Source organism: Battus philenor, unplaced genomic scaffold, assembly GCF_028537555.1.
Source record: "Battus philenor isolate CCGP_79_NKW_IND1 unplaced genomic scaffold, ilBatPhil1.0.hap1 SCAF_18, whole genome shotgun sequence".
Taxonomy (NCBI): Eukaryota; Metazoa; Arthropoda; class Insecta; order Lepidoptera; family Papilionidae; genus Battus; species Battus philenor.
Genome location: NW_027181680.1, coordinates 5,164,643 through 5,184,711, shown reverse-complemented (window position 1 = coordinate 5,184,711; position 20,069 = coordinate 5,164,643).

Genomic DNA, 20,069 nt, shown 5'->3' with positions numbered 1-20,069 from the left:
TTTATTTGCTTCTTCTAAAATTTTAGCTCGGTAAAGATTAATTTTAACCGCAAAATAGATGGCAACGTGCGGAGTCTACAACGAAAGGAATGAAAGGCCAATTAATATAACTGGAGCCGTCTATACGTTCCATCTTATGGAGCAATGTACTTTGCGGTTGCCTGCATGCGTCGTTGACATATTTTAGTCGATTCTGAGCATTGACTTTTACCTGGTTGCCATTTCTGTTGATTTATTTTGAACAGACAGATTTGTGGAAAAAATTGCGCTAATACGTAATCCTGAATAAATCTAACATTGACAGTTTAAGGCAAAATCATTAACAGGGTAGCTATGAATAAATTATAAATATAAATAATGTATAATTTTTTTTCGTATATGATGTAAGCTGAAGCAGAAGAAATTTTCTGACAATATGTTTGCTTGTTGTTAATCTATTTTAAGTTACCGTACCGTACCGGTAGTCATTATCATGTAAACGACTCATATAACGCCTTTAGGAACAAAATAGTAACTTTTAAGTTTGACTTTTCACACTCTTCAGGAGCATTCTAAAAGTCCAAACTACAGCCATAATTACAGAGTCAAGTTCACAGTGACTAGTTGAAGGTCCAGGCAATTAAGAATGATATGATTGATTGCCGGGCGAGGTTAGGTCGGCGGACAATAATGATTCACAGCGTTCCTAATAAGAACGGATTGTGGGTACTATTTACATAGCAATCGGATTTAACTGAACTTTTAACTTTAAAAATATTCTTCAACTTCAACGTTTCAGACATAGATAATTAGTGAATATTATATATGTAAGTATTCCATCGAAAAAGTGCAAAAACAGAGAAGTAAAATCAAGATTGAGTCGTTTCAAGAATGAATCAAAATTTATTTGTAAGAAAATGAATCCAAATAAAATTTTCCTTTCTATACATATATACGTTGCACTGAATTTTAGTCTGCAAAATTTTTGAGACAGGGTCTAATTTAAATGAGATTAATATTTCTCTCTTTTTCACCGGCGTAGAAAACGTTTTTAATAGATATAAAATCGTTTAACTATGTACTGTAATCTGTATGTACTGTAATAATACACTGTAACTGTAATTGTTTAACTGTGTACAATTTATTTTCAGAGAACAATTAAATGAAAAGTGTATGAAAATTATATAATTTGTATTAAGAACATATGTGAATTACATTTACATTTTCATTTTATGAAGGTGACGTTGTAAATTGTATATTGTTACTTCAATTTCTTGCAAACGACGAAGGCAAAAAATTGACATCAGAGAGGCGAAGCAAAAAATTTTAACGAGCACTAGTTATGAAATAAGCATAAATATTCTTATTTCTTGTAAAAGCGTATCACTTTAAAGAGAATATATAATAAGTTCTCTAGTCTTGTTTTAATTAAAATTCATTATGTAGTAGTTACATTTCTAGACTGTTTTGGGCGTAGTATATTTTATTTTAAGACAATGTTTTAACTTCCTTCAAAAAATTTACCACGGGGAAGTTAGTGGCTTTTAATAAAGAAAATTTTAAAGGTGCTGATATAATCATGGACTTATTATCTGACGTTATTGGTAATTCGGTGGATTTCACATTCAATTAACTCATTAACGATAGAATGATGTTTGTTAAATTATAAGCCACCATCCAGATATTAAACCTTGCTAGCTTCCCTTCTTATTACGAGTACATTCAATTCGAAATATCTTATCATGGAATATTCATTTCTGATTTAAACTCATTTGTATCTAATGAATGATTTTTTTTTATAAATTTTAAATCTAATAGCTAACAATGATTAACAAAACAGAAACAGTTTTCACGTCTATGGCAAATAATAATTACAAGTTAAATTAATCGATAATTCGATAAGTCAGTGTACCGTCATGATCTAGTCAAGCTACTCAAAGAAAGAAGCTTAGTAATTGTCGAAAAGTAATGTGTTAAAAAGTTCTACGATTGTCTATGATTGTTTTGACAAGTAGTGTTACGTAAGAATTCGTCTGTAATTATAGGAAGTTGGAGGGGTTTAAATGGATGTAACTTTATCACTTCAAAACAATTGTTACTTCACAATATTTTTCCCAGATATTAATTTATAAGAAAATAAAACGCAATCAGATATTTTATAATGTTTTGTGTATGGTAGAATGTAAAACTATACAGTTTCAAGTAATTATGGTAATTTAATGTAAGTCTGTTATGAAACTTTGATAACATATTTTTTTACATGAGATCTACAATTCGACTACCAACAGATGACCCATCCAACCGGTAGTTAAAAGCACTAATTAGTTACACTAATACGTGCAAACTTTATTCTATTAAGAGTAGGAAGTTGGCATACTACTTCTGAATGCAGATTGGCCGACGCCAAGTTAAAGTAATTGGTTCAATATCCTCTGGTGCGGCGAGTTCGCAATCGACAATGTTAACTGACTAATTATTGACTAATTCATTGTAGGAATTACATTAAGAGAATTGTTTCACCGGTTAAACTTAATATATTTGTATTAATAAATATGTTTTAGTATAAGATAATTTTAGTACAGGATTTGAATGAAATTTAAACTGTTTTGATTTGTTTACCCATCAGTTAATGATGTAGTGCAGTATGTATAGATAAAAAACAATCATTCTATTAATGAAAAAGTTCGCTTTGTAAAAGAACTTTTATTTACTGGTAGTATTTCTGTCAATGCCTTCTCTCTTCATAACTGACGAATCAACGAAACATATAGAATTTTCAGCACAAATATTAATTCGAAGGTCAAAACTGGCGACTGCTATATAATTAAAATAGAATATTGCTTCAGTGGCCCTGAATGAATATTAATAAATGAATGAATCACAAAAAAGGCATCTAATTACACCGGGAGACCATTGAATAAAGAATTCATCGAAGTTTTATATCAATTCATAAAATTTAAATCTGTGTCCGTACTCTTTTTTATTCATATTGTTGATAAAAAATACTCAATTTAAGATAATGTTCAGATTTTCTACAAAAATCTTATTAAAAACATGTTCTTATACTTTAGTTTATGGTCATCTTTCCACCTTGAAGATTGACGTATTAAAATCGTCGGAAGACGTTCGATACAGGTCGCTACCAACTGGTCCTTTTTGAAATGTATGAGAAAGGCCTACGTTCAGCAGTGAAGGTTCTTTTGCTTAAAATATGATGAAGATGACCAGCTTAATAAGTAATTGTTCCATACATTTCATTAATCCATCAACTCTTACAATTTTAACCCAATCACTGTTACTTTTCTTCAACTTTGTAAGATTTCAAGAATATTTTTTTTCGTTGCGTCTGATATATTCCGTTAGAGTTCTTATCAATTTCTTTAAAGTATTATAAATGTAGAAGTAGTAACATCAAATTTATGATGTATACTCATAAAATTGATGTTACTGGAATTTGCAAAGAATTACTATATCCGTATTAGGCTTAAACACTATTACTTATCACTTTTTTCAACCGGACCGGTATCTTCAATTCAAATTTACTTAATATAAATCTAATTATCCAATCCAAACTACATCAGATACTGTGTCATGGCAAAAGTTTATTCTTTCAATAATGATATTTAGTGTCTTTTTTCAATCAAGTAAAATAATTTTGTGGAAGATGGATGCATGCAGCTTCCAACCGGTCCAAATCTGTGGGTGAGGGGCGATATCCGGCTGTGGATATCTTGGTTGATATAATGATGATAATAAGAATTTTACTACATCTATGGCTAAAATGCACGATAGCCACGTTGTACTTGTAGAATAGCAGAAGAGACGGTCAGTTTAATCACACTCAACCAAATAATAAGACATATACACGGATTTACTATAATTTGTGGTCGCTTGTTTCTGGTTATGGTTAGAATTTTAGCTTTGATAGCTACTAATCTTATTATTTTAGTCGACTGCAATAAAACCTTTCATTCGTCTACTCGCAATAATATAATAAAATTTCCTACTTAGAATTACCCGCAGGACCGTAAATAATAAACACGCTGGTTGGAAGTTAGCAAGACGTTTGGCGGCAATATTTCAAAACTCCCACGAGATGCATAAATTTTAAAGAAACAAAGTCGTGGAGTGATATTTACTATCAATGCATAACAATGTTAAAGAACTGAAAGAAGAATCTTCTTACTCTAAGGAAACTACAGATTTTTAATACAATAAGGGGTATGGAGAGAACACTAGTGGATTGTTAAGCGATTCTGCGGTGGTCGATAGATCAACACGGTCTCGAACGATCGTTCATCAAGGGCTTATAGAGCATGGGTTTCATGGATAGCGTGAACAACATTGACCTTGGGATGAACTATTCATAACAACAAAGCTCTCGAGAGACTTAATGTTAGGTAAAAATGGATTTATAGCGCTTCCTTTTTTGTATTTTACTTACTACTTAGGGAATTTTAGTGGGTAGAAATGCCACATAATGATGACGGGTGGTCGATGTTTCCCGATGGATTTCACAGATTCCGCGGGTTTGAGGTGGCAGTGCACATATAGCGCTTAGCTTAATCTCCGTTTCTAGCAAGAAAGCCCGAGGGAACCCTTAAAAAGTTCTGGTTGCTATATACTACTTTTTACATTTACGTGTTTGATGTGAGGTTTGTGTGACGAAATCGTGTTTCACTTGCATGTTATACTTTTCGTTTTAAAATAAAAAAATTCTCTGTGACAAGTTAAACGGTGCCTAACGAAGCTTAAAATAGCATCGCTTTATAATACAAAAGAACAACTCAAATCAGAATTGGGTCAGGAACGTACACACAAAGCCAATTAACTAGTGCGGGCTTTAATTTATTATATGCGGAGACACGAATCTCTTGAAACAACTTTTAAATATGCATGACGTCGACAGTTGCAGCCATTAAACTTTATGAATGCAATTCATAATTTTGTATAACTGGTTCGATGGGAACGTTAATATTAAATGCTGGTGCAGTCTTTGTTGCACGTGGCTACCTTGAATCTTTGTAACAACATATCCGTGTCTATTTCTGCAATGTTTAATATTTATTATTTTTAGCCGCGCAATTTTTCCACGGTTGGGCATAGATCTTCTCTCGGCGAAATAGAGTGTAGCGAGCTTGATTAACGACTTAGGCTTAGGCGAATACTTCACATCTTTTGGATTTGGATCTTGGATGTAGTTTTTCTGCGATGTTTACTTGTTTAAGAAATAATGATATAAAAATGCACCCCATTATGGAATTTGTCGGGGATCGAAACTGATTGTATTTTATCATAAAACTATCCTGAATTTAAATAAATAACAAATACATTAAAAAAAACACAAATTTATTCATGATTGTGTAAAAATCTATTTCAGCTTTGAAAACGTTTTCAATTTTATAATTAGGTAGCTATTATGTTAAGATTATCAAAAAACGGAATCACTAAAGGATTCTATTTGTTATGGAAATGCCAAATTCCGCCGGATGAGTGTGCTGGTGTTGTTGTCACTGGAGGTTATAAACAACTTGCTTCTTATTTGGACAATATCTGGCTGAAATAAGACATTGGTATAAAAATATCACCTTAACCGCTGACCCTAAGAAAAGCAGTTGATATTTTTAGTAAAAGATAATTAAGAACAGCGACGTGACAACCTTTAATTTTATATTGAAACACAAGCATAAGCGAGTAAACAATCTAATTAAAGTTGAACAAAATACAATTTAGAACATAATTCGAGAAAAGACTAATCCATAGCTTTTAGCGGTTCCACTGAATTTTATTGAACGTCTAAGAGATGACCGATATCTTTGTTACAGAAGTGGTGCCATTTTTTGTTAAAATTATTTAAACAGATTTACCACTTTTTGGTTTTTTATCAATCTTCTCTTATCACTTAAAAAGTAATATATTCTGAAATTTGTGTTTACGTGAATGTTTTTCAAGTAAAAGTTTGAAACGTTTTGAAATCTATTCGGTGTCAGAAGATAAAGCAGACTCAACTTTTTTTAAATGGAATGGAATGAATGGAATTTGTACCTTACTAAGTTTAAGGTGGCAGAACACTATGGACGCTTAGCCTAAACCTTATTTTAGTAGTGAGTTTGAAGACTCATTTGATGTCATCTTCAGATTACCACGAATTTGGGAGCTTCTTAGCACGCGTGCTCGACAAACCAGCCGAGGGTCAGGCTGCCATCGTTTGGCCTTTAACATATTTATCATTTAACATTTCGAATATATCGGATTAGTACAGAACAGAATTTTTTGTAGTATTATATGATACCAACAGGCTAATACATGTTAAATATAACGTTAATGGAGTTTCGTGAAATACATGTGCTCATGCGAACGCGTTCAAGTATGGGAATCCGGAATTTGTTAAGTCATGTGTTCGTTAAGTTTAATCTGTTTTAGAACATATGCAAACCACTTTTCTCTGATTAAATTGATATATTTAGAATAAGTCATGTCTACGCATAACATTCACTTTTCAGGTGAGAGTAATGTTCTTTCAGATAAAAATTACAATTATGTTAATAATAATGGAAATCTTCTTTTCGTAATTGCGGAGACAGTATGGCAAATACTTGAGTATAGCCGATTCTTTATTAGACTAAGAGTTAATAAAAATTCAGACAGATTTAAAAACTTGAAAGTCATATGACTTTGTGCCCGGTAGATTATAATTTTTAATTTACTTACTATCTACAATAATTTACTTACTACAATATGGTCCTCATAAGAATTTATTCTGGAGCTCTAAGCTGTGTAAATTGAGTTGTTAAATATTTTCCATTTTTAGTTCTTTGCGCAGTTTTCTTTCCAACTAAAATTACTCATGTGCAATCACTTCTTTTTCCTCACCTTGACTACGCTGACGCCAGCTATGTCGATCTTTCTTAATTCGAACAACTAAATTGAGCAACTGCTAAATTTCTGCATTCATTTAATGTTGCCCTACGTAAAAAAGAGCACAAAAAAGATCTAGTGCTTTTTCGCCTTCGCCAAAACGGATCGGATTTACATTTATTTCTATTACATAAAGTGCTGTTTATTCTCTCTTTACCTTCTCCTTAAATACCGATTCCAATTCCTGAGTACAACTCACAGTTGGTGTGTGTACAACCGCCAAATAGTTTAGAATTAGAAATTCCCAAACATGCAACTAGATTCCTAGACAAATCTTTTCCTGTTCAGGTAACACATTCGTGGAACGAGTTGCTATTGCCAGAAAGGTCATTCCTTGCCATTGTACTATTTTGTGTACTAAAATGACAAGCCTAGATATGTTCTTCCGCTTATCGCTGGATATATAATATGTGTATATTATATTTTAACTTTAGCAGTAGTTGCCGAGCGGTAGAGGACTGAAACTTAATTCAAGCAATCGTAGGTCGAGAGTTTGATTCCCGGCGTATAATTCACACTTTATACATAGGATGGCATTACGAGGGCCAAACTGAAAGTTTTTAGAACTGGCAACTTAAAAGCATTATATTAAAAAAATAAGTTTAAATTTTGAAAATAGAACTCTTTACCAATAATATTGAGTATACATTACATTCATTTGTCATTTGTTTTACGATTTGGCGGCAAATTGAAAATTGTCTGTGCACGTCAGAATGAATTTAAGCCGAGAAAATTTTCGTGCAATGATTTTTTATGACTTTCGATGTCATAAAAGTCAACAAGAAAGTTATGATAGACTTCGATTGGCTTTTCACGATGAAGCCCCATCTCGTGCCACAGTTTACAACTGGTTTAATGAATTCAAACGTGGTCGAACTAATCTCACCGATGATTTGCGTGAGGGACGGCCTTCTACAGCGACGACTGAAGACAATATCAGTGTTGTGCGGCGTATGATAGAGACTGACAAAAGAGTGACCTATCAGCAGATTCGGACAAGTCTAGGCATAGGTATGAGTCAAGTGCACAAAATCCTCCATGAACATTTAGCGGTCAGGAAGCTTTGTGCCCGCTGGATACCGCATAATTTGACCGAGGCTCAAAAACTCCGCCGTGTTAATTGGTGCCGAGAAATGATCCAAAAATTTAACGGAGGTGACTCAAATGCTGTGTTCGACATACTAACGGGTGACAAAAGCTGGATTTACTGTTATGATCCGGAAACCAAAAGACAGTCTGCTCAGTGGGTGTTTCCTTCCGAAGAGTTGCCAACTAAAGTGAAGAGAGGTCGAAGTGTTGGAAAAAAGATGGTGGCCTCGTTCTTCGGAAAGACAGGTCATTACGCGACAGTTGTCTTAGAGGATCAGAAAACGGTTAATGCAGAGTGGTACACTAACAACTGTTTGCCACTTGTCTTGGAAAAAGTTCGAGAGAAACGACCTCGCAGCAGGATCCTCCTTCATCACGACAATGCCTCGTCGCACACCGCCAGGCAAACGATCGACTATTTGGCGACCTCAGACGTGGAATTACTGGGTCACCCGCCGTATAGCCCCGACCTCGCACCCTGCGATTTTTATTTATTCCCGAAAATAAAAGAAAAACTTCGAGGAAAACATTTTATGGACGCCGAAGAAGCAGTGGCTGCGTTTCAAAACGCCGTCGAAGAGACCCCTAAGGCCGAGTGGGCAAGGTGCTTTTCTCAATGGTTCCATCGAATGCAGCGATGTATTGATGTAAATGGACGCTATTTTGAAAAGTTATAATAAAACTAATAACTTGCTAGAATGCTTAGTTTTTGATTTTCTAAGAACTTTCAGTTTGACCCTCGTATACGTAGGATCCCATAATCGTTGATGATATATTTCCCCCAAAGATATCTTTTAGGAAGGTCTATGCCTTACTATTGTCTCGGATGAAGTTAATGCCGTTAGCCTTAAGTGTTTTTACAGCTTTATTGAAATAGTTCACGGAGTGGAAGATTCCGTAACTACGTAAGCAGCTCTGTAGGCTAAAGTAAAAGGGTACAGACTAATACCCTTCAAAACTATCAAATGCATTGAAGCTATAAATAACATTTATCCATAACCAATTACAACTGAATTTATACTTTTGTAGTTCATTTTCTTCCTCGCGTTATAAATTCTAGAACACGTAAGACGTACACATACTTCTATTGGAATAACTAACAGGTAATAAAATTTGACTGATAGAGAATGCCTATAAGATATAAAGGTCCCATTAAAGTAGTTGTAAAAAGGGTAAATAAATAAATAAATATATAAATGACAAATTGGGAATGGTATATATTTAAATTGAAATTATAAAAGGTAGACAAAATTAAAAAAAAAAACACTGCCCATTTCGCTGTTTGTTGAGTACATGACCGAAAAGTTAGTTTTCCACCACTTAGTGAGTGTGTAGATTTCTCGTTATTATATATATGTCATTTTACTGATACATTTCATTGTATTACTTTTAATGTCGCCACGCCAATTAACTCGATAGAGAAGACCGCAGGAGTGCGGTGCACATTCGCAGTACAAATATTTAAATAAAGAAGCTAACGGAGGGGAAATGGAAATGTTTGGGGAATTTGTTTGTAACTCATTGCGTTGCGTATTTGTTTACAATTGCAACCTTAATAATTATTATAATACGATACCACTTGTAGAGTAACTTTATTTATAAATTAAAAATTCACTATGGTACATACACAAGATGTCTTTTTGCGAGATTAGTGCTGCCGTGTCTAAACATTCGGCAAAGAAACTATTATTCATTTTTTAGTTTCTATTCTATTAAAACATATTTAGCTCTGCATCACATGATTAAAAAAAGATTTTAATAATTTATGGACCATTGCGGAAATTTTTTAATATCACCTAAAAATACGTTATAATTAATTATTATCGTGCTGGATACGTTACATTATAACAATATAACTATTATAATAATACATATAACAAGTTCTCTTAACCAAAAGAAAAAAAACTAACATTTTTATACCTTATTGTCAGTGATACTCCAATATAATATATGAGTTGGTTAAGTTTTGTGACATAGTTTAGATTCCAGATAGAGTTGACTGAATTATTCAACACTATCAATAAAGTATATTTATCTCAAAGAAAGAACAGTGTGATAAAAACGGTGACTTTTGCAACGCACTTTGAGTAACAGAGCGCCTCAAAGTGTGTCAGAAACTCCTGTCGCAGTTTATGGACAGAACTTAAGAACTTTAGCAAACTTGTAAGAAATTGCCTAAGTAATAAGTTCTGCTATTGTATATTTTTTAGTTTATTATAACGCTATATATTTATTCCTGTTGCATGTACAACAATGGGTATTTATATTTATACAACGATTCATATGCTATTAAGTTGCTATTTATGCACGATGGTTGGTTATACACCTAATGGCTTTCAAGGCTTGAATGTATAGGTCGTTTGCAGCAAATGAACTATTTTAAAACAATGTATGGTACTACACATCCACAAATCTATGGTTTTAGAAATAACAATAAAATCAACATTATAGTTAAGTATGAGAAATCGTTTTAAAAGTTCGGAGAACTAAATATTAGAATTAATTATTTTTTATTGTTTGTCCCTACAGACTTTATATAGCCAGAAATGATAGATCTGTTACATTCCAAGAAATATAATTAACTAATGTGACATATTTCAGAGTATATACGGCGATTGGAAAATTTTCGAATGTGCCATTTGTCGTTTAGACATCTATCTTAAATCTTTTACACCATTATTCAACCACTTTGTATAAACGATATAAACGTGAGTAACAAGACAGATGCCATCTAACACTGGTGGCAAATACTAACCTGCCCTGACCTTGAGCTCCATCTTTCTTGCTTAAATTCATCATATTTACATATTATTACGTGGATTTTAACTTACGTGTAATGAATAAAGAGAAATTAGTGACAGATTTTCTATCGTCATTACTAATGTTTATATATTTAATTTAACATCTAGTCTCTCTTCTATCTGTTCGTATGCTTTCGTAGCATTTTATAAATTAAATAATTAAATGAGACATTTCAATTAAAATTTCTCTGTGCCGAAATAGCATAAGATTGACAAAGCATTCACTCACGTTCGAAACTCTAGCGAACGTTCCAATAATTCGTCAATAGCAACTAACAGTTCGGGAAATATAAGCAAGCAGCAATGGAGTTTGAATGTATAATTTCAGTATCATCTCGAATGTAGTCCGGGATAGAATACTAATAGAGCTATAAGGATTGTTTATTCAGTTTAGTAAACCGCACGCAGTTGTTTAACTGATGTCATTTTTAATTAAAAGTGTTTTGTTAGTGCACTAAGAGATGGCGGCACGGGTACTTATTTAGTTGCTTTTGTTCTTCGTGTCCACAAAATAAGCTGCGAGGAAAGACAAAGGCTTTTAATAACCATTATCCCTGCGAAATACGATAACGCGCTAATTGTGTCTAGAACATAAACGGCGTCAGACCAAAAATAATTTATTTTGAATCATAATTTGTTATCGTTCTATAGACCAGGTGATTCCTTGTACGTAAATATAACTTTAAAGAGGTACATGCGTAGTATAACATATATTCTTCAGGTTTAAAGCTTTTATGCCTATTTTACATTACTCCGAATTTAAAAACGCTTTTTCTTACAATATTACTATCACATTATTCATTATTTTTAAAAATTATTGATTTTTGGATTGGGTGTACCGTACATTAATTGGACAGCAAACGAGCCATTAAACACTTTCACTTTTTTAAGCCTTTTACACCTATAACTATCACCCTGTATACTAAATGTAAAATTCTTCACTGATTCACGTTTTAGCTAATTACTTTGAAACATAAGATGATGTATTTATTATTAACAGTATAATTTTATTATTAAGTTAAAGTGTTCTTGCACGATCCGGTAGTTAGAATCTATTATAATTCGATTAAGTTGAATAACTTTTCAGATCGTTACAGCGTATTGAGTTACAGTCTGTGCCAAATTCGTCTCTCGGAGGTCGATGTGGAATATGGAACGTTGAAAATCCGTCTAAAAGACCTGAACTAAGAGAGCCTGATGGCTTCTCTTGGGTGAAAGAGTAACGACGTAACGAAAAGTAACGACCTGAGACGAGGTTAGCGCCTCAGATAATAGTTTCTGAAAAGAGACTTGGGCAATTAGTGCCTTTGAGGTTCTGCTTCCCTAAACCCGACGGGACTCTCAATGCCAATAAGATAATTTATTATTATTATTAGTAATATCGTGACAAAAAGTTGCTTTTAAAAGAACGTAGTAATGGTCGCCTATGAATATTATGCGACAGCCGTCTTGGTGGTGATCGTTTTGACACGGCATCTTGTAAGCAGACATGTCGTTCAGTTGAGTAGACATTTTAACTGTAGGAAGTTATTAGTTGAATATAGACCTTCTCCATATATTTACAATATGAACGGTATTGACTCCATGAGCTCAGCTATTTAAGTGAAAGTGAGTTACGTAGCCACGTGTAGGTATATCTACTAAACATTTCAAGTCTTTATTAATTAGGTCTGAGAGATTTGATAAAGGCGGTTCGGATGGTGATCACGAGGGACTGGCTCAAGTCTCTCACTTCTAATAAACTTTTTAGAACCTTATTCATTGAATGTGTCAGTAAAGGTCCACGTAATATCCATGAGTGTCATTAATGAATGGCATTCCAAGTTTCACAGAAAGCTCTATTATTGACTATTGAAGTGGAGTCTCTATAAACCGAATGACGGTTTGACATGTGCTCGAATCATCATGATAGCAAAGCAATTGCAAATACATGACACCTAATGCTTTTGATCTCTCTGAGAAACAGTTGTAGCTGATAACGTAACCTCTAAACCTGAAGTTTGATTTTCAAAAACAAAATTGAAATCAAACAATAAAAAGAAAAGAATTACTTTTTTTAATTAAAAGTTTACATACATTAGCGATAACTTTGGGCTTCGTTTTTCAAAGGTCTTTACTCTAATTTTACAATGAATTTAAGTACTATACTAAATTGAGATTTTGAGAGCCAAATCGCTTTCTCATGAATCTATCTTCGGACTCATATTTTTGGGGAGCTATTTCTTGTCATTTTCAAATTTGGGCTTCGAGGGCATTTGATGTTCATAAAATTCTTAAAAACTCTTACTCGATCCGTTAATGTTTAGGAAAATCACGTTATTTGTAGTTTAGTTCATGAAATAATTACTAGAAGCCGATCTGTTGCATTTATAATTGTAAACAAACTTTACCCATGTTTATGTGGTATTCATAACTTAAAACTTAGGACTATGAGTATTTATAAATAGATGATTATAAGTAAATATATTATAGTAAGAATTCGGTTTATGATTGAAATGATAATATAATTTTGATTACAATAAACTGATATTAAGTCGATTAAAATATCCTTATTGAATTGTACAATGCTTACGAATGATGAAAATAATATAATATCTGAAAATAGATTAAAAGATTTAGGCGTAATTGCTTAAAATTGACTATTGTACATTTTGTAAACACCTGATAGTTAAAAGTAACTACTGATACTGAGTGAATATTTGTTAGTCCGTTTGGTGAGTGTAAATACACCGACGGCACAAGATTGTTGTCTCGCTGATCACTGAAAACTTTGTTATGCTGTTAGTCGAATTGAAGATCCTCCGTACTTATGTAATTGTCGTAATTATGAGTGGTATCGCCAAACCTGTCGCACACTCTTTAAAAATGAGTTGAGTTTTGAGGCAAATATATAGGCCGTTGCAAAATATCAAATGAAATTTTAACCCGTCTTCGCAATATTCAGCCATAACAACTAATCTGTATTACGGTACAGTTTGCTGTTATAGTAAATTTAACGGCTAGCTAAACGAAACATTTAAGTTCTAAATTAGAATCTGTCTGAATGAAATTGAGAGTAGGAGGCATTGATTTCAACTCTTCGATAACTCGCATCTAGTCGCGTGAAATTCATGTCAAGGATTTGGATACAAACTTCATTTGAAGAAATATGATATCGATTCAATTTTTATGCTACATAACAGTGTTCCTACAGTCAATAATATTCGATCAGGAGACTCCAAGAGAATAGTTTCGGAAAGAAAACAATTAAGGTAGAACATAGTCGATATATGTATGATAATCTTGTCTATGCATAAAAAAAATTAATAAACACATGAGAAATACTAATGTACATAGGTTAGCATAGGAAAAAAGAAAAATAGGTATTTATGCTTTCATAAATTAGTAGGATCGAAACAGTTACATGGAGACAGTTTTATAATAAATTCCTGAGTAAAGCCTCTGAGTTATTGTGTAATTAATCTAAAAAGTTTATTAAACAAAAACTTGTAATGAGATACCATTATGAAGCGAAAAATTTTTAAGGGATAATAAAGCTAGAGAGTTGCTGTACTCGTCCAAATTTGTTTTGGGCTTTTCTCAGATAAGGGCGCGTTAGGAACCTTCGCAGTTTTTACTTAAAGAATTCCATGATCGCAGAGCTCAATCTGATTCTACTTACGATTGATTTGGACTCTTCTGTCATATTTCTCATGACGCATACAAATGACCACTAAAATGATGCTTTGTTGATAATAATATAAAATATACACAGTAAGAAAAGGACCGATATAGTTACTTCCGCTACTGCTAGTAGCCGTGCAATAAAGTGCACCAAAGCGGAAGTAGCTATATATTGTTCCTTTTCTTACTTGGGATGGACTTCCGCAAAGTAACGCCTGAATCCATTGGAAAATATACACAATTTAAAGTATATTTATATTTGTATGTAAAGAGTAAAATAGGTACAGGTAAAGAGTAAAGTAGTATCTTAAAAAATAGAAAAGGCCACAGAGATTCTTTCTTTTACTTTTCAATCAATTCTTTATGACTTAAAAAATGTTTGAGTTGAAACATCTATAGCAATTAGTTCAAACTCGTACGCCGCCCACAGTGCAATGTAAATCAGTTACATATGAAACGTAACAAAGTTAAATATTCGTGACGAAGTCGTTAACAGGCCCGCGTGGCCTGAGATTCACTTTGTTTGACAGAAAACAATGGAAAAGCGGTTTCATGACATCCGTATATGCTATTAGTTGAGTACACAAAGTTTTATACAGTGTAAATATTAACATCAATTTCACAACTACAACCATTCACATATATGAAATAATATTCAAAAATTATCGTTGTTAGCCTTGTAATGCGTCTATTTTTGTGACAGCAACTCTTCTTAGAGGGAGAACGACTACCGCAAACCAAAACAAAGTCAATTAAGCATAGAAACTATTTTTAGGTTTAGTTTTATTCGTCTGGAGCCGACACCTATAACACAATTTTTCGCATTTTTGCGCATTTATTAGCGGGCTGGCGGGCGGTGCACTTTGTTGCACGACTACCACTGCATGTGCGGAAGTGGCTAAATATTGGCCCTTTTCTTACTTAGGATGGACTTCCGCAGAATAACGCCTGATTCCATTAAACATATAACGCAATGTATCGTTCGAATAGGGATGCTTTATATTACAAATGTAATGACTACTACGGTCTTCAAAACTTATTATCATCTGTTCGATGCTTGTTTGAATTCGAACGCCTATTTAAATTTGAACGCTAACGATAAGAAAGTCTACGAGCACCTTCTCCCTTGTATCACGTTGCGATTATTTTGTTGTTAGAAGAACAATATATAACTACTTTACTGAACATGTAAACTTACGTTTATTTTGTATTGTATAATATATATATTACCATGTATACATGGTCATTAATAATTAAAAAAGCAATACCAATTGGGAGACTACTCAAAATTGCAATAAATTAAACTACTCATCAATTCAACTCATATTTTAAAAGAGTTGACATAATTATTAAAATGAAAGAAGAAATGCATATAACGCAAGTCTAAAATAGTGGGCAATGGGCCGAATATATCTCGCGGTTTATTTATAATAGATGAACTGGAACCCTACTACGGGGAAAAATTAAGATATATATATGATGATGATACGATGTTAAACGTGGGGCAATACTGTATAAGGAAAGACGTTTTAGGTAAAATAAGAAGTTGGGACTAATCCTAATAACGACCTTCAACTTACAAAACAACTTATGACATTGACACTAACTTTGTATACACTGACACGACTTATAAGAACTTAAATTGTAAAATACTTTAAGAAGTATGATAAAATCCTCATAATTATTTCCATAGATATCACAATTACCATCTATGCAGGTACTAGGGAAATCTTTGTCCCCGTAATCAGCAATACATTTACTACGATTTGGTTTTGAGAGCGTCGTAGTTAATAAAATAACTGAAATGACGTCATCTCGTCTCGAGGCGACAGCGCATAATCAGTGCAGCTAGTTTTGCAAACCTAATTCGGGTAGCTCTGCATTGTTATAAATGTCATATGATTCACTCTCTACTGTACATTCTGTTTGAAACAGTGTAACGTATTTCAAAAAAAGTGTTTTTTTTTTAATAAAATAAATAAATGGTCTATAGTTCGTCGGCGTTAAGAACGCAGTGAATCATCATTGTCCGCCGGCCTAACCACATCCCGTCCAACGCCCAGTCACAAAACAAATTTTTCCTAATTAGAAAGCCAATGGAAAAAGTGATCAGTGAAGGCGTGTTTTTAGACTCAAACGATGTGTCTAACGATTTGACTGGTTCTTGACTAGGCCGGTGTACACATATTTCATTGTCCACTGGCCTAGTCACTTCTTAACGCCTAGCGACTATAGATGTTCATCTATAGTGCTACCGAAATCGCTGTAATATGGCATAGGAAAGTGAGGCGGGAGTGGAAAGTATTAGTCGCTTCATTTCGACAGTTAGACGTAAACTCTTATGAAGGCGCTCATGCTTTATTTAGTAGGACTCCACTTCGCCGCACTTTTCTAAAGTGTAGTATACCGGTTTCCGCAGAATTACATCTTATTACATCGGCCCATTAATTTACCAGCTGTGACTTCTGTCATTTTCATCTAAAATCATGTGCTCATATCAGACTTTATTAGAGTACAGCTTTGTAACAGTAAGAAGAATCTATTAGATTTGTTTTAAAAATTATACACAATGTTAACTAAGGGATACGCTCGTTCTTTACTGTATACGAAACAAGAACGATCTTTTTATAAAAAAAGTAGTTTTAATAGTTTATAAATTCATGGATAGGAATTAATTATTTAAATGCATTACCCCATTTTGCTTTGATAAGTCAGCCATAATTTCCCATCACGTTAATTCACGATTTAAGAGTAAATTTATCATTATTATTAATAAAAACACGGTGAGCATGTGAGAGCTCTTCTCTATTCTTTGTTCTGGTTTCGGCACCGCAGTCCAGTTTACGAGAAAGACAACCGGCCCTTTAGGAATATAGTCGTGGAATGTCTAGCCGCTAAAATAACTTCTTTATCTTTGTTTGGACACTCGGCAACTTCTTACGTGATAGTCCATCTTGGAGCACGCATTATTCATTTTCGGGTACCCTTCTTATTGTTTCAAATAACGTGGTTCAATTTGCTCTGTATATTACTTCGCAGGTGATGATGGAGGCATAACTAAAAGTCAACTTTTGTAACACAAAGGTAGCAAGGAAGCATATGATGCGCTTGATGAGCGGTCATCTTGGTCTATGGTTGCCCTTAATTCTGAAAGTTTTACTTGCAAAAAAATTGTGATTATATTTAAGGAGTATAAATAATAATAAAATTTTATTGATAAGGGTGTCCTTCGGCGTCCTTTATTCCTCTAGTACTTATATTTTTAGATTTTTTAACTCATATAAATTACCTACTTCACCGTAGACTTAGTGAAAGTTTTTGACTTCCATCTACGTAATGAATTTGTTGAGGGACAACGCCTTTCTTAAAAGGTAAGAAAAAAATAAAGTACAATTTCGTATAAAAGAATTTCCGTTGAGAATTGTGATTTGATTGTAATCCCTATCTTAAAGTTGTATCAATTGTAATGATTAAGTAAACAAATTAAAATTAATCTTTTTCTAAATGGAATTAATGTTATTGGCATTAAAGAAATTGAAACCATCAATTGACTGTAATCGGTTCGGAAATGCCTTTATTGTTGCATTTGATTCATACTTCTGTAAGCTTCAAATCTTAAGGCACATGCCCGCTTTTGACATCACGAATGCAAGTAAATTTGTGTCACGGTACATCACACAGACGTTCGTTTTGATCGCTTTGATGTTCGTCATAAAGCTGCCTTGCGTCGGGAAAACAGGAATACATTGCACTAAGCTTTGATCCGTGTATACCCGTCCTTATTCCTTTTTGTGTAGAGGAATCGGCGAACAGCTGTTGACTGAATATTTAATGTACTTCTGTCATTTTCACTTCTAGATTTAGTCGTAAATTATAAACCATTTCACTCCTAGTAATCTTTCCATTACATCTCTATATAGCTATAGTTCTTGTAGTGCTACTGACAGCGCTGAAAGAACGATGAGGTAGGAGCGGAAGAAAATAAGCATGAGCGCTGTTGCCATAAACGCCTACGAGACAGGACAGTCGATTTTCCCCCTCGTTCTGCCACGTCCATATTTAAAGCACGTGTAAGGAACATTGGTTTCGGTAGTAGTATACACACACACACACACACACACACATATATATATATACTTAAATATATATATATATATATATATATATATATATATATATATATGAATATATTAACATCTACATACACCTATATATACATGTATATAAAATGACACTTTTATTTTATATACTTTGATTATTTTGCATATCGGGTTCAATAATGCTGCTATCTATTGAAATGAAATTTACTAGTTCATTGATAATTTGTCTAATCGTACCATATTATAGCATTTTTTCGCCCGAATACATCAGAGATAAAATGCGGCAAGGTGGAAATCTCTTACGTGTCGATCATATGCGTCAAATCAGAATTGGCTTCCGGAATAGAAGCTCTATTTACATATAGAAACTTGCCAATACACCTACTACGTGAAGTTGCGGAAAACATTTTCAAGTTCACTTAATAATATCTAACGGCTTAGATAATCTACTTTTAATAAATTTTGCCAAAAAAAAATAGTTATGACTAGTTTATACCGATTATTTTCTTAACTGGAAGAGGAGAGAAGTTAATTGCACATTATAAAATACACCATAGTGAACTACAAATGTATAGAGTTCCATTATAAATTATAAAAAAAAAATTTGCAGGCGAGTGACATGTTCATAAATTAATTTTATTTACACTTATTACATTTCGCGTAATGGGGGACTTAATGTAGTTGACAATTAGGGAAAGCCTATAAGTTCTCTACTAGTAAACCTAGTATGGTGGAGGTAGGAAGATACGTAAATTTTGTCGTAAAGATAATGGACAAATGAAATAATATATATTTCGTATACATATTTTTTGCATTTACATAAACTTCATAGCATACAAGTACAGTAAAGATAATTAGGTCAAATCTTTACCCTTTAAGTCTCGAGCCTTAATTAAATTAGAAATATTGAGAAGGATATAGCTTATTCTGCTTGTTTATAATCAGTTAAAAAACCAGTCGGGATTTTGACAATTTTTATTTTTCATTGACAACTTAAGTATGAAGTGTTCGTCACCAACGCGTCTATTTCTGTTGCCATGCTAAAGCGCGCGTGCTGTATAAGGTAGCAACGTCGTCTCCCGGCCTTTGCTAAGCTGTAATCAATCGCATTATATTTTACTACCTTCAACAATTCAGTATGAACAGGGTATAGTAAAGGAAATATTATGATGGTACATTGTGCTTATGTATATATGACAATCTGGTGTTCGGTGTACGTATGTACAAATGTGAATAACGATAAATTTAGGAAACAATGAGAATAGTGATGTACAGTAAGGTAAGCACTTTGGCAGAAATAATGAAAGCTTGTTACCCTTTCTCTAAGCCAATTTTAAGTATTAGTTATTAGTAGCTCTTTTATGAGCAACTGTGTATAATTTCACAATACACTCTCATGTAATGTCTTGTAATAAATTTAGAAACTTTATCAGACAGAAACTTGTAAACAAATCCACATCTCATAAGAATAATGCAAAAATGATTACAAAAACCCGTCTGAGTTTGTTGAGGGTTCTTC